The sequence below is a fragment of the Anopheles gambiae genome, chromosome 2 (assembly GCF_943734735.2).
Source record: "Anopheles gambiae chromosome 2, idAnoGambNW_F1_1, whole genome shotgun sequence".
NCBI lineage: Eukaryota > Metazoa > Arthropoda > Insecta > Diptera > Culicidae > Anopheles > Anopheles gambiae.
In genome coordinates, this window is record NC_064601.1 from 26140969 (window position 1) to 26155432 (window position 14464).

A 14464-nucleotide genomic window follows, 5' to 3' on the forward strand; every position below is an offset into this window, starting at 1 on the left:
GCGGATTGTGCTTGTAGCTGTAGTGTTAGAATGCAGTAATCCGATAGCGTCCATTACTACGGTATAAATATTAATGCTGACTCATGTGGTTTTGTAGCGTGTGTACAAATGTTGACCGTTTCTCACGTGCGTGCTAAAGAGCCTTTCTAGGTGATAGGCGTTCTAGCTAAAACGACGTCAACCGGCTGGTGCCTCGCGGGGAAAAACACACCATTTCCGAGAGCCGGACAAGGGGGATCATATTTACAGGATGTTTCAAAAACAAACCTAAAGCTTCGGAATGGTCAGTTACCAGGTGGAACTCGCTGACGCTTCCTGACTTCTCGGATTGTGAACCAATTACGAATGGGAACCTGGGCACGAGCATCATTACCAAGTCCAACGCTACTGTCCCATGAAACGTTTCCTATACCTTTTACACTTAAACAAATGTAAAAAATGGTTTATTATGGCTGTACTAAGCCACATAGTTTTGTCACATAGGTGCCAACATGTCTTCTGAAGATGCTAAACAATCTTTAAAATTTGATGCTGATGATAAATCTTACCTCTTACCTTTACACAGGTTTGACACTCTTAGCCCAACACAGTTGTAAAACCTTTCAAACGTGCTGAAGATGCTTACAAGACTGTGTGTTAAAACCAGCATTGGGGTTGTGATGGCTGGCTTTATTCAACCCGTAAACGTATTTTGAAGTACGTTTTACAGACTCTTCATTAGAGAGTAAGGCATCAAGATCAACTGATCTTATTGAATGCATATTCAGTCTTGAATGAGTTGAAGAGAACTTGGAACACATCTATACAGTAAAAACCATGTTACTGTTAACTGTTAATGTATCAAAATCAATAAAATTAGATCATCCTGTTGATCTTAAGCCAATGGAATCCATTTTTATTGATATGATCGTTGATTTGAGTTTCCGTTATGTGACAGATTTTTTTAAATTCATAATTCATATAACAAACAGATAAATGACAATTTCCAAAACGCTTTTCATGTTATGATTATTATTGAAATAGCTTTTGGTGCAACTTGTGAACGTTTACGACAAATCTGTATTAATTTAAATGATATTGTTTGCACTAAAAATATTCATATTATTAATGTGCTTTGATGTATTTTAAATTAATATAAAGTATTTGAACAGCCGGTTTCGTAGTACAGTCGTCAACTCGTACGACTTAACAAAATGCCCGTCATGGGTTCAATCCCCAAATAGACCGCGCCGCCATACGTAGGACTGACTATCCTGCTATGGGGGGAATCAATTAGTCACTGAAAGCCAAGCCCACAAGTGGGTAGAGGCAGGCCTTGACCGACATCGGTTGTTGAGCCAAAGAAGAAGAAGAAAGTATTTGAACAGTGACATTTGCTTGGCATTGATTTCTGCTCAAACGCGAGCGATTTTATCAGGAAAATATCAAGCCAACATTTTTTAATCATTCTTAAGCATTATTTTGACTTCATTACCGCACCAATCACATATCTAGAAATAAAGGTCTAGAAGAATAAAGGTCTAGAAATGGTTTTAACTAGTTATGTAGAGGGACCCTGTCAGTCTTAAATGAGTTTTATTAAAGTCTTTTTAGGTCATACAAGACATTCAAATGAAAAAGAAGACTTAATGAAATAATCGTAATAGTATCGTTCGAACTATGATAAGATGTTCCTTGAACGTTCATATTTGATGAGATATCCTAAGCTTTACTAACCATTCTCTACATTAAAAGAAGCACACAAAGTAACATTCCATCACCCAAGACAGCACCACACACACACAACATCACACATTGATCGAATTAATGGCAGGTGTTTGACCCCGGTGCGATCCTGCGATACAGACGTTTTGAATCGATTTGTTTTCATTAGAAACCTTCCGCCCTGCGTTCAACACAAGGTTCAAGGGCCACGCCGCACGCCGCTAACGGTGCGCGTACCGCTCTAGACCTTCTAGACAGCTCCACTCAAACGACAGAAAAAAAAAGCTTCTCCACAACGTCGTCATTCAACATCCCAGAGTCATTCATACTTTCGCTTGCGAACGACTAACCCATATCATGTCAACCGTTTGTTACGTGAGGCTTTTTCTGTTTGTTTTACTCATTCTCAAGCCGTTCGCACTCTATAAAAAAAACACTCAGACCGCCCTCAGGCTTTAAGGGTTTCTCACTGTCAATGGGCTTGCTCGCTCGCACATGCTCACAAGTGAAGACTTCGCCAAGGGTGACTTGGTAAACTCACCCACGACCAGAAAAGCTTCGGCTCGGGCAGGTTTCTTTCTCACCCACCGTTAAGCTCACTCGCAGTGCAAGGGAGTTTGCGTTCAAGGGTTTTCGCTTTTGTTTCGGTTTTGGTCGTATGGGTTCGGAACAAAAGCGAGCTTTTAAGCGTTTCCTGGGGAAGCTTTTCGCTAAAGCTTTTCAGCGGAGCGTGAACCAAAAATTGCGCGGCTGCGGGTGGGTGGGAATTTCGGTTTTGTCTCTTACAACGATGATTTCATGTTTAGTGTGTCAGCCTATCAGGGGGGGGGGGGGCAGTAGGTAATGAATTGCCTCATTGAATAAACATTAGGAAGTTGTGAAGGAAGAAGGTGGAGAGAACGTATAAACGCGTATTAGAAGCAGCGCCGCGCGGATTTTGCAGTTAGGGCGAGTCGTAGGTGCGTCTAAAGAGGCGTATTAAAACTATTTGATTTTATGTTTATGCTACTTGCATAATTTTAAAACAATGTGTTAACGACGGTTTCGTATAGCACTCTAGCAGAAAGAAGCTGGAAGCTATTACATTGCTCTACGATTAAATCTAATTTTGTTTTAAAGATTTACAATTTTACCACCTCATCACCACCAAACGCTCCGGTGTGATAATTGTGCCTAAAAGTAACATTCAACCTCTGAAGCAGCTTTATGATTCAGACACAACAATGACTGTGATCCTATAAAGCGCATATTGATATTCCCTTTCGCCTGATTTGAACCCATCATCAGCGGGTGCATCCGGGGCTCCCGAGATGCCGCACCAAAGCGGAATTTGTGGCAACGAACCTTTTCTGCCGAAGCGTCCACAACCGGGTGCCAACAGTTTGAATGCATTTGCTGGCGTATACGCTTGTCCCCAGTCACGAGGGTGAAATTTAACACATGGTTACACTAATGCCGATGTGTTAATTCGAACTCCTCGATTGCCCAGCCCGATTAGGCAACGGCTTAACGGTAGTCTTTATGCTCAATTGGACGATACGCCGGTTGCGTCTGCCCGTCGTTCTTGGCACAGTTTTCATTAGGCAAAAGTATTTGTCATTTAGAAAGCGGGAGCATTACCGTATGCGGTCGAGGCAAAGAACGCAACGTCCGGTGGTAATTTCACAATTGGTACTAATACGTGGTCCGGGGGAAATAGGTCCTTCCCGGAACCTAATTTTGCTGCTGTGCTGTGCGGTCACCAAACCATGCCCCTTGACGGACGCTTATGCTCGTAGAAATAATTTCACCCGTTGGCTTAATTTAGATGGAAATTCGAAAAAAATCCATTTCAAACATTAATTTGATTATGCGTGCCGAACGATTTCTTCCCGACCTAGAACCATCCGAGCAGATAGGACAGAGGGACAGAGAGACGGACAGTGAAAGAGCACGAGAAAGTTATCAAATCACACCAGGACAAGACGCATCTTTCCATTCCATTCCGGCGGGGTTCTACTCGCTGACCAAGACCCAATGGTGATGACTATTATCACAACCCTCCTCCTTTACGAGCGATCCCTGGCGCTGTCCCAGGTGCGGCAAATATTCGAAATACGAAAAACATTCATTTGCATTCGAGTCACTGGAGCAGCGTGTGTGTATGTGTGCATGTGAGGAGTCGACCACCAACTCGACCGCTCTATTCCCGGGGCTCCACACCTTGCGAAGGTATTTGGATCGGGTGAAACCACACGTACGAAAAGGGAATGAATGGAAGAAAAAGAAGAAGAAGGAAAAGAAAAAAACAATTCGTCCCATTCGGAGGCGGGCGGTGGTGAACAAAAAAAAAAGGGGACAAATATTTTTCACTGACTGACTGACTGTTTGATTCCGATAGCTCGAATTCCGAATTCCGAAAGAGCTGAACGCCCGCAGTATGCACGGTAAGGCGACGAACCCTTCGGGGCGATACGCGGACGGTGTCGTGGCGGTGCACGTGGGAAGCAAAACTGAGGTGCATGATGGGATGTGGTTGGCCGAGATCGGGAATCACTTAAGGGATGCGTTTCGTCCTGTAACTTGATCCTGCCATCCCAGGACCTGCTTATCGATTACGCCAAGGAAGCCGAAACATTCGACTTTTCCATGTCCCTTTTATCCTTCTCTGGTGGTGCAGGGCTACCTGGGCGATACCCCTGCAGCGAACGTACGTGGTAACGAAACGACCAGAAACACACGCTTTAAGGGTGCGTTGGCTGTATGCGTGTGTGTGTGTGTATGTGCACTGGGTTTGTTCCCTTTAGCGTGTCGCTCGGGACTCGCCCGCAACGCGTTGCTCAGGTGCGTTGCTGTACACCTGAGAGAGTAATATACCGTTTTCTTTCTCTCTCCGTGTTTCTTCGTCGTCTGCTTGCGTAGTGCGGACCCCGCTCTCCCGTTTCGTAGCACAGCAAACGGTGCTGCAGGTGGCTTTTAAGGTGTGTTCGGGGATCGGATCTAAGGGTCCCGGGGGCCCTCCCTCAGCTTCCCTACTTTCCACAGCCGCGCTGAGCCCAAAAACCCCGGCCAGCCAAAGCCAGCCAAGGCAAGAGAGCGCGAGAGCCGTCTAAAATTGAGAGCGAGAGAGAGCGCGCTCGCGTGTCTCAAGTGGTGGAAAGCCCGAGCGGGCAAGAAGAATTTCTTCCGAGGCCTCGGTCGACGGTCTTCAATACGTAGCAGACAGTGGAACCAGCAAGGTGTCCGCTTCGAGTAGTCCGACGCGCGTCTGTTTGCTGGGCGTTCATACGCTGAAGCAGTGGAGGAGGAAGAGGTGAGCGAGAGAGAGAGAGAGAGATAGGTAGCAGTGGCCACCGCATCACCATCAGCATCCACACGGCTGTGGAAGTGAGCCTATGCGCGGGGCTGCCGTTGTGACCTGCCGCGCAGTGCAACAGAAGGAACCCGCTCGGTGCAATCTCTTGGTTGGAAAACAGTGTGTCTGAGTGTGCGTTTGCGTGTGTGTGTGTGTGTGTTAGTGGATTTTTTTTCGGAAGATATTCAAAGAAGAAAATCATCAGTGACCCCAGAGCAAGAAGTGTTGTGTGAACTAGTACACCCAAGAAGCGAGAGCGCGCGCGCGCCCTGTCCGCGCCAAGTTTTCCATGTTGTTTTATGCTAGGTTAGTTCACGTCCAACAAGTTTTTCTTTGAGATTTTGTTTTTGTCCTTTTTTCCGCTCGATATGTTTGCTTGGTAGCGTGGCAGTGTGTGTGTATGTATCTGTTCTTCCCGTTGATTGCCGCTGTGTCCCCATTTCGCAGTTGGTGGTGGGGGGAGATACAGTCAAATCAAACGAAAATAAAACAACGTCAGTGAAAATCCACATCCCCAGCAGCCCAGTGTGTCGGGGATCTGTCGGGGTGCGGTTCTGTTGGTGGTGAGAGCGAACCCAAAGGAAGGGGGACTGTGTTGCTCACCCTTTCCAGCATCCCCTTTCTGTCCCTCTCCCCTTTTCTGCCCCACAACAAACAGCCAGCAGTGCCCGCAAATCCCGTACCAAAAACCAGTAGTGAATGTGGATGTGAAATCGCAAACGAAGAACCGCGTACGAACGAACGAGAAAGAGCGGGAGAGAGCGAGATCGAAGGAGAGAGAAAGAGGGAGAGAGAGAGAGAAAAAAAAATGTGGACGTAGACAATTTCTAAGGTATTCATTTCACATTTCTCAGCGTCAGAGCCATCGCCATCGGGGTTGATGGTTGATCGTGAGGGGTGCAGGGTGCAGGGGATGAAGCACTATCCCACAAACACAGCAAAGAGGAGGGAGAGAGAGAGAGAGAGAGAAGACGAAAAAATCGGGCACGGGGCTGTCAGCAAACGCACAGCATCTTGCACGGTGGTGGCGAAGCCCAAGATTCGAGAGCTTAAAAGCTTACGCTCGCGGGCTGCTGCTGCCGCTGCGGTGGTGTTGGTGAGAGGATCTTAGCTTTTTCTTTCTTCAGCTCTCGATCGCACCGCCATCACACCACACCCGCGCACCTGCGTTCCCAGCGCCCTACCCGCAGCCGGCCCCCTTAGCTCGCTTAAGAAGCGCGTCCGATCTCTCCCTTTGCCACCGCTGCTGCTGCTGTGTTGGTGTGCTGCTGCTTTGCAGACAGCGGGAAGAAAAGGAAGCCAAGAAGCTTTCTTGATTTCTTGACGGGGCCTGCCTCTCGCTCGCACTCCCACGGACACCTACGGGCGGGTTTTCTCGCTTACACTCCCGATCGGGCGCACGTATGTGTGAGTGTTTGTGTGGCTGGTTCGTCGCGCTGTTCGGGAGATGGGAAATGGCGGACGGGCGAGGGAGGGAGGGCGGATTGCTGGGCCCGTTTGGTGGTAGAAAGGAATTTACAGTTTGTGAAATGTGCGCGTGGAACGGTGCGGGATAAGTTGGTTGACCCATTTTTTCGGAAAAATATTTGATGAGTTGGCTAATCGGCTACACACCAGCGCGCTCCACGGGGCTGGTGGGAGCCTGTGCACTTGTTTTGCCGCGTTGCGAAATTCAATCCGCATTGGGTTGTGATTTAGCTTTATATATATTTTGTTTGGCAATTTGATTATTTTGTTTTTAACATAAAAAACATAATTAAACATTATGAAATTAAGATAAATGTTTTTAAACAAACAAGATAAAATGGAGAAATTGCATCCTTTCCTTATGCGAAAGACAGTCGTCAACGAACCTTCATTGATACGAACGTGTCCACTTCGGCATAAAGCCCTTAAAGCAACTTAAAGCGAGAGAGAGAGATAAGTAAGGAGTGGTAAATCAAATAAAAGCCTTTCTCGTTATTAATTAAAAAACATCAATCAGCTCTCACTGCATCATCATGTCGCATTTGTCACCAGAAGTAGTCAGCGACCGACCGACCACTTGGTACGACGCAATGGCCTCAGATAGGGGAGCAGGAGGCTAGGAGGCGGGCTGGGGAGGCATATAAAAACCAACCCATTCCATTCATCCCTTCCCGTGCCGTTGAAGATGGCACCTGAGCGAGCCGCGGCACGGCGCACGGGAAAGCAATGATTACAAGTTTGTGAGGACTGTCACGGAAAGTGACGACGCTCGGGACCCGTTGGTTTCCCTTCAGGTTGGTTGAAAGCCATGGGAAAAAAAAACGGAGCGAAAGAGGGGTCCACACACACACACACTCACATTGGAATGCGCCACAGCGCATTCGTCACCTGGCCGGTCCTTCCCTTCGCTATGTCCCAATGTCCAATCTTCAAACCAGTCGGCACGGCTCGAGGTGTGTGTATGATCAATCGTGTCCCCCTGCCACCCCCCCCCTCCCCTCCCGCGATTTGACCGCCCCGAGGGTGACGATGACTCCTTCAGAGTGTCAGCGGGACCTTTGCGGCCCCTGTCGCTCTCTCTCTCTCACACACACTCTCGATGAAACGATTGCTTCACCGCCATGAGCGGGGAGAAGTGGCCAGATTTTGCGTACTTGCGCGCGGCCACTTGGCACTTTGGTAAAGACAACAAACTACAAAACGCGTCAAGGGGGGAGGGAGCAGTAGAGAAAAAGGGTGGCACGGGCGCAGAAGAGACAGAGAGAGAGAGAGAGACGCGAAACGCTGCGCCGAACGATTGGAAAGTTTCGGTGTCGATGAGCTCTTGTCGTTCGTCGATGGTGACCCGACCGGGCGGGAAACATTGGCCGGGGAGACGGCCGCATGCATGTGTGTGTGTGTGTGTGTCGGTATCGATTGGATGTTGATGATCGATGCCCAATGAAACCGACAGCAGCAGCAGCACCGCACAGTGCACAACCGAAAGTGAAGTGGTCGTCACAAAAAAGGCGCCCCCTAGGCATGGGGAGAGATAATAAAAGAAAAGCCTGGGACTGCATGCATTACATTACAAGGCACATTACACATTACGCTCGAAACATTAACCAAAAAAAAAGGAAGGAAGGTAAAAGATCACTCTCAATCTTTTGCTTGCTCAGTCGAAGGGAAAATCGATCGTTCCCGAAACGGCGAAATGGCAACGCGAATTGATTCTTTGCAGTTTCCCTTGATGCTTTTTTGATGGAGCTGGGGCTGGTCTTATTGTTTGCTTTAACTAACGACCACCGCAAAGCGGGAATGGAGAGTGCAAGTGTGTGTGTAGCTATAGGATTAGTTCCTTCCTGCCACTACCTTTAATCCATCCACCCCAACCACGGCACGGTTGGACTAGATCGAATTCAAACACCGATCGGTTTCTCGCCTCAAAACCATCGCGCACAAACGATTGAAAGCAAAACCGTTTTGGCAAAAAACATAAACGGAAAAAACTGGACCACCAGGTCATCCCATGTAAGGCTGCAGGCACGCTGAATGTGTTTGTGTGTGTTTGTTTGCACGGAAGAATATTTATGCCATATGCAAAACCACTCACCAAAGCCTGATGCGGTGTGATGTGGTGAAATTTCCGTTCCACGCCTAATGGAACGTTCTCGGTTTCACCACTAGCCGCGAAGGAGCCCGCGGGAGTGGTACGCCGAATTTGGCGCTGTGGTGAAATTGCACACACACAGTGCTACAAAACAGGGACACACGTTGCGAAATATGGGTTTTGGATAGAAACGCTCCCGCGTTGGAGTGACACTCCACAGCAGGCGGCCGGGTGGGTCTTCCTTATCCTAATTTGGCTAACCGCTCGTAGCTTTTCAAGAATTTCCAACCCGGCCCCGAAAAGATTCACCTAATTTGGAGGTAACACAATGAGCGTTATGTTGTTGTTGCGATTTCTATTGTGTCCCCGTCGGTCGACGGGTTGTTGCCAAATTGGAACCGATAAATTGTGTCAAACGCAAACCACCGCTTGTCAAAATTCCAATTTCCCCCCAAATCACCTAGTTCGCACTGGAATTGGGGAACATTTTCCACCGCTCCCATGCTGTGGTTTGAAATGAGACGATGTTGTTTTTTTTTTTCATTTTCAGCTTGTTTTAAATTAAACACATAATTGCAAACCACAGTGTGGCGCTTGGTGCGCTTACGCCATCTGAAAAGCTTCGCCGCTTCGTCAGTTTCGTCGCTTGCAGTCGCCCGGTGACTTGCGCGCTGCGCCAACAAGCGACGAACCTCCCCTTCCAATTGGATTCGATTCGTTTTGTCATTCGCCGCAAACTTATGATTCATTTCGAATTGGTGAGGGTGAGAGCGAATGGGGAGGGTGGTGATGTGTCGATGGAAGTACAATTATGCGACCATGGTTCACGCTGGTTGGACCGTTTTTCCGCCCGACCGAATGGCGGGTGTTTTTGATGCATTTTTCATCAACAATCTCGCCGTCCGCTGGGGGCAGTCTTTGAGATTTACCAGTGACCAGCTGACCAGTGGCGGGGGGACAGTGGGGACGTGCGGGAGATTAATTTTCCTTTCGATTGGTCGCCGCGATTGGGTGGCGGTGTACATCAGTATTCCCGTCGCACCACACGGGCTGGCGGCGGTGGAAAGTTTCTGTTTGCTCGCTGCGTTTCTATTCACACAATAGACGCCCTATTGGGGAGCGCGCGCGCGGTTTCTTTTCGGGCAGGTTTCGGGCTTTTCGGGCGGGTGAAAATTGCAGTTTGGCAGGAGTACCAGTACTGGCGTACCGGATGTCGGACGCTACTAAAACCCTTATGATGGTTATTAAGCATTCCGGAACCATACCTTTTCGCACGTACGGACACACAGCAAAAGCGGCGAGTCATTCATAAATCATCGTACAACCCTTGCTTTCTCTCCCGTTCCCGCTCTCGCTCTCTCTCCCTCGCACCTCAAACACAACCAAAACCTGTACCTTTTGGCAGGTAAAGTGATCGAGGGATTCGATCACCAGTCAACACCTTCATCCGGTCCGGTGTTTCAACGGAGGGATTTTGAACACGCTATACCTGTGCAGGAATGTCGGCTAGAAAGCAAACCGGGATTGCACACACGAAACACACGTCACCCGGTTGAGTCACCTCACCTTCCAGCTCGTTGGACAGGGAGGAGAGGCTTGCGCAGGAATACGGAAGAGATGTACGATAATGATTTTTAATGTGCGTTTTTTTTTTTCATTTCCCTTCTCGATCGCGCGCTCTCAGAACGGGTCGGCTTTGGGACATTACACGGCTGATCCGTTAGACGCAACGCTTCTTAACGGCAGATTCAAACGATCGTAGCGAGTGACGATAAGCACAAGGTGGATCTTCTGGCAGCTTTTGCTTTGCCAACCTCACCGTTAGGCCACCGTTTTTGTGTGTGTGCGTCTATCTGCGTCTGAATGCAACGTCATCGGAACGCAACGAACGGCTCAGCATCGGTTTGGATGCAGCGTGTAAGATCTTAAAACAAAGGCCAACCAACGCACGCATGGAGTGGTCGGTTCCAATTTTCGAAACTGCCTACTTCCCCCACAAACACACATAGACGCAGAGCGATACACCAACTGTTTAAGGGTACGCAATTTGTTGCAAAATCGATCGGCAGTGTCGGCGAGGGCCCACACTGGTTCGATCGGTTCCACTCGAGAGTGAATGTTTTGTTGTTTCTACACACCAAGGCCATGCGAGATGCCAAGAAGTACCAGCACAATCATCTCGGGCTTAATGGCAGCAGCTCTACCAGCAGCAGTGGCAGCAATAGAACGAACCGTTCCGAACCACACTGCCAGCTCGTCATCGAACGAAACGATGCCGGCGTGAATCGTGAATGTCTTGCCGCACCTTTTTCCCGTTTTTGTTGCTTTGCTGTCCTCAATGCGTCCATGTCGAAAGCGCATTCTTGTGCCCGTTGGACATACTTTTTACCATGTCGTTGGTTGGTTGTCGCTTTTGTGTGTATGTGTGTTCTGTTTCTCAGTTTCTGTTCTGCCACGGGACGGTAAGAATCAAGGTTAACGCGTTAATATCTAGACCCACGGGCTTTAGCTGCAGGGGTGTTCCGTGAGCAGCAGCAGCACCACGGCAGGTTTTCCAGTCTACCTTGGGGGTACACTTAATAACCTTCCAGAATCCGGTGGTGCGCGTTGGTAGTTCTTAATCTTCCAAAAAAACGCATCCGTGTGGGGGGGATGGTTTTTATTGGTGCGGAAGGGGCAGTAGAATGCAGCCGCATTGCGGGCTGGGAAGGGGGGGGGGGGGGGGGGTTCGAAAAAGGTCTGCGAGCTGAGTGCGAGATGCTAGATGCAGAGACGGTCGCTAGGAGACGGCCGAGAATGACGATCGTTCAAGCGAACGATCGCGAGACCGTGTCGGCTAAAAGTAGACGAGCGAAGGGAGGTTTGAGCGGGAGGGGAAAAACAACACACACACACAAACAGACCGATAAAAAGAAATTAACCCAAACGGGGTGTGTGTGTGTATTGCTTCCATTCCAGTTTTAAGGTCCACCGGGAAAACGGTTTCAAAATAAAGGCATTTTTTTACAAGCGCATGCAACAACACACATGCTCCCGACTTTCAGGGAAATCGAACGTACACGTCATGGTGGGGAAGTCGGGAAAAACAAAAAAAAAAGGAGGAAGCCTCGAGGGGAGGGTGAGGCGAGAGCAGACAGGTTCTGTTTTTTTTTAATGTTAAATAATACACGCACTGTAAACGGCGCTGTGCGCGCACACACAGCTGACAGAACCGTTGCCGTTGGTCTTGGTTTTCATGGCGCGGAAAATAGATCACGCGAGGAAAACGGCCCAACCCAAACGGCCCAAACTCCCCCCGGACGGATCGTACCGCGGTAGTAACCGGTTTGGTTGCACGAGCACACACACACACACATACAAGGGGAGTTGTGTGTGCGGGCCACCACGTCACCACTGCGGCGAGATGTGGGCTGTGTTGCGGCAACTTCGCTTCGCAACACTAATTCCTTACACACACACACACACACACACACACACACACACACACACACACACACACACACATACACACGTACGTGTGTAGTGTGGAGGGAGCTTTCTTCATCTTGTTCTCCTTTTGTGTGTGTTTCCCTCTTTCTTTCTCGCTCGAGGGGAATAAAAATTAGATCACTTCAGCTAACCAGTGTTACCTTGGTTGGGCCCAGCGAAAAAGGTCCCACAGTCACGGTGAGTTCTGAATGTCTTCCGTTAGCACCTGTGTTGATACGCGTGCGCAAGAGAGACAGCTTGTGTCAGTTGGAGATAGCGATAGAGCACCACTTCCGTGATCATGGAAGAAGGTTCTAGCTACCACTAATCGCACACAATGTGGTGAGCGGGCGCTTCCTGGCGGACATTGAAACAGCCTAGGTGTGCGCTCCACCCCAGCCACTCCCTCCGAGGCGGACGTTATCAATAACATTCTTCCGTAATTGTTCCCCGTTCCGACCGGCATCATTGAGGACCGGTTCCGGCGATACAATGAGCGGTGGGGCTTGTGCATAATTTACCACCGTTAGGAAGCTGGTGCTGGTGGTTCTGTGACGAACAGGACAGAACGAAATGTGCCAAAGGATGACCCACAATTGCGGTGGATGTGGCTACAAAGAGGATATAGCGAGTAGGTGTATCTGCTTGCGTGCTGTAGCATGATCATTAGCATCGGGGCAGTATCTGCTGGATGTAGGGCGTAGGCATCGCGAGACCAAGATGTATCAGATGTCCTACAGACGCACACACACACACACTGGGGCAGAAGATAATATTTAAAGCAATTACTTGCACTCTATGTATGTGCGTGTTGGAATGTTTCGATTACCGCTGATGAGTCTCTTGAGAGTCTTCCTACCAGGAATAATGGAGTAATGAGCGATCTTCATGGAGGATCTTGCGGGAAGTGATGTTGTGATGCTCTAGTCAAAGTTAAATGCATGTATTACCTCGTCCCATTGCAGAAGAGGTCAATCTCCAATGTCCGACTTCAATACGGACGGAAAATTTACACAAAAATCATTGGGAATTGGCAATGCTCCTAATCGAAATCAATCAAAACCGCTTTATCTTAACACTTGCAAAGAGTTTCTCTCTCCACCGCCAGCAAAGGTTAGTTATATAGACGCCTATCCCACCCACCTCCCACCCACTTCATTATCTCCGGTAAGTGTTATCAATCAATGGCCTGTGCCGTGCCCGTGATACCCGCTCAATGTAACGCAAGACTTTCAAGGCTACCCCCAACCGAGCCCCATTGCCTCGATCGCCTTCAATCAAGATCAACCGCGCGCTGGTCTGTGAGGGAGCGCGTGGAACGAAAAGAAACATAAGCCTACACAAGCCTGGCCCCGCATCTGGCATGTAAACAAATCGGCCACCGCGCCCTGGCCCTGGTTGGCCGCAAAGATCGAGCGCGAGCGAGGTGGCGAACGAACGAAGTGTTGTTTTTCCGTGCGGAAGGAAAGTGTGCCTTTTCCACGCAGCCAGCCAGGTAGGCAGGCAGGCAGGCGTCAGCAATGAGTCCAACCCCCCCCCCCCTCCTCTATCTCCTCCTCCACCTCCACCATCGAACCAGTGAAATGCAGCGAGATAGTAGGCGAGCGCTGTTAGTGATCCAATTTGCTTTATGATTGCATTACATCGATCCGCTGCTGCGGATTGGATTGCGGGATTGGATTGAGGTCCAGATGCAAAACCGAAATGAAGGCCAAAAAGAAAGCGCAGGAAGGAAATGTGAGCAATGTGTGTTGGAGGAGGGGTGGGGGGGGGGGTTTATTTTACCGCTCCCTCTTCCACCCCCGTTTGTAGGACTGACCAACATAAGCGCCTCCGCCCGCTCTTCTTGGTTGGAAGCGAACTGAAACGGCCTCAAACACTCAGACAGACATATGAAGACACTGGGCGTGAAGATAGCATGTTATCGGAGTGCCAGTGCCCCACACACACACACTCGGTGGCGTAGATGTGTGTTTAGCAGCAAAACGCCTCCCCCGGGCACGTCGGCAATGTCGGCTGAATGGCCTAGTGGCCGAACCTTCTCGCTCGGTTGCTTAGCTGGCAAATAAAACCCGCTTCGGCAGGGCAGGTTTAACCCAAAGCCTTGGTTGGTCACTCATGGGAAAAGTTTACAGCGACCCGCGAGAAAGACAATAAATCTGCCCGGCTGGGCCACCAATTCCACCCCTATACGGCGGGAGGAAGCGTTGCGTTAGGTAAGCGATGTGGCCGCACAGTTTATTGTGATCTATGAGCCTGACTGGGCGCCATATTTTGCTATGCTTTTTTTAAAGAAATACAGCACCGGCAGCTGTTTTCGTGGAGCTTCTTCTCAGCAAGCGGTTTTTGATTTGCAATCCCGCACAATGGTTGATTTCGGTGCATCAGCTGAACGGTTTTGG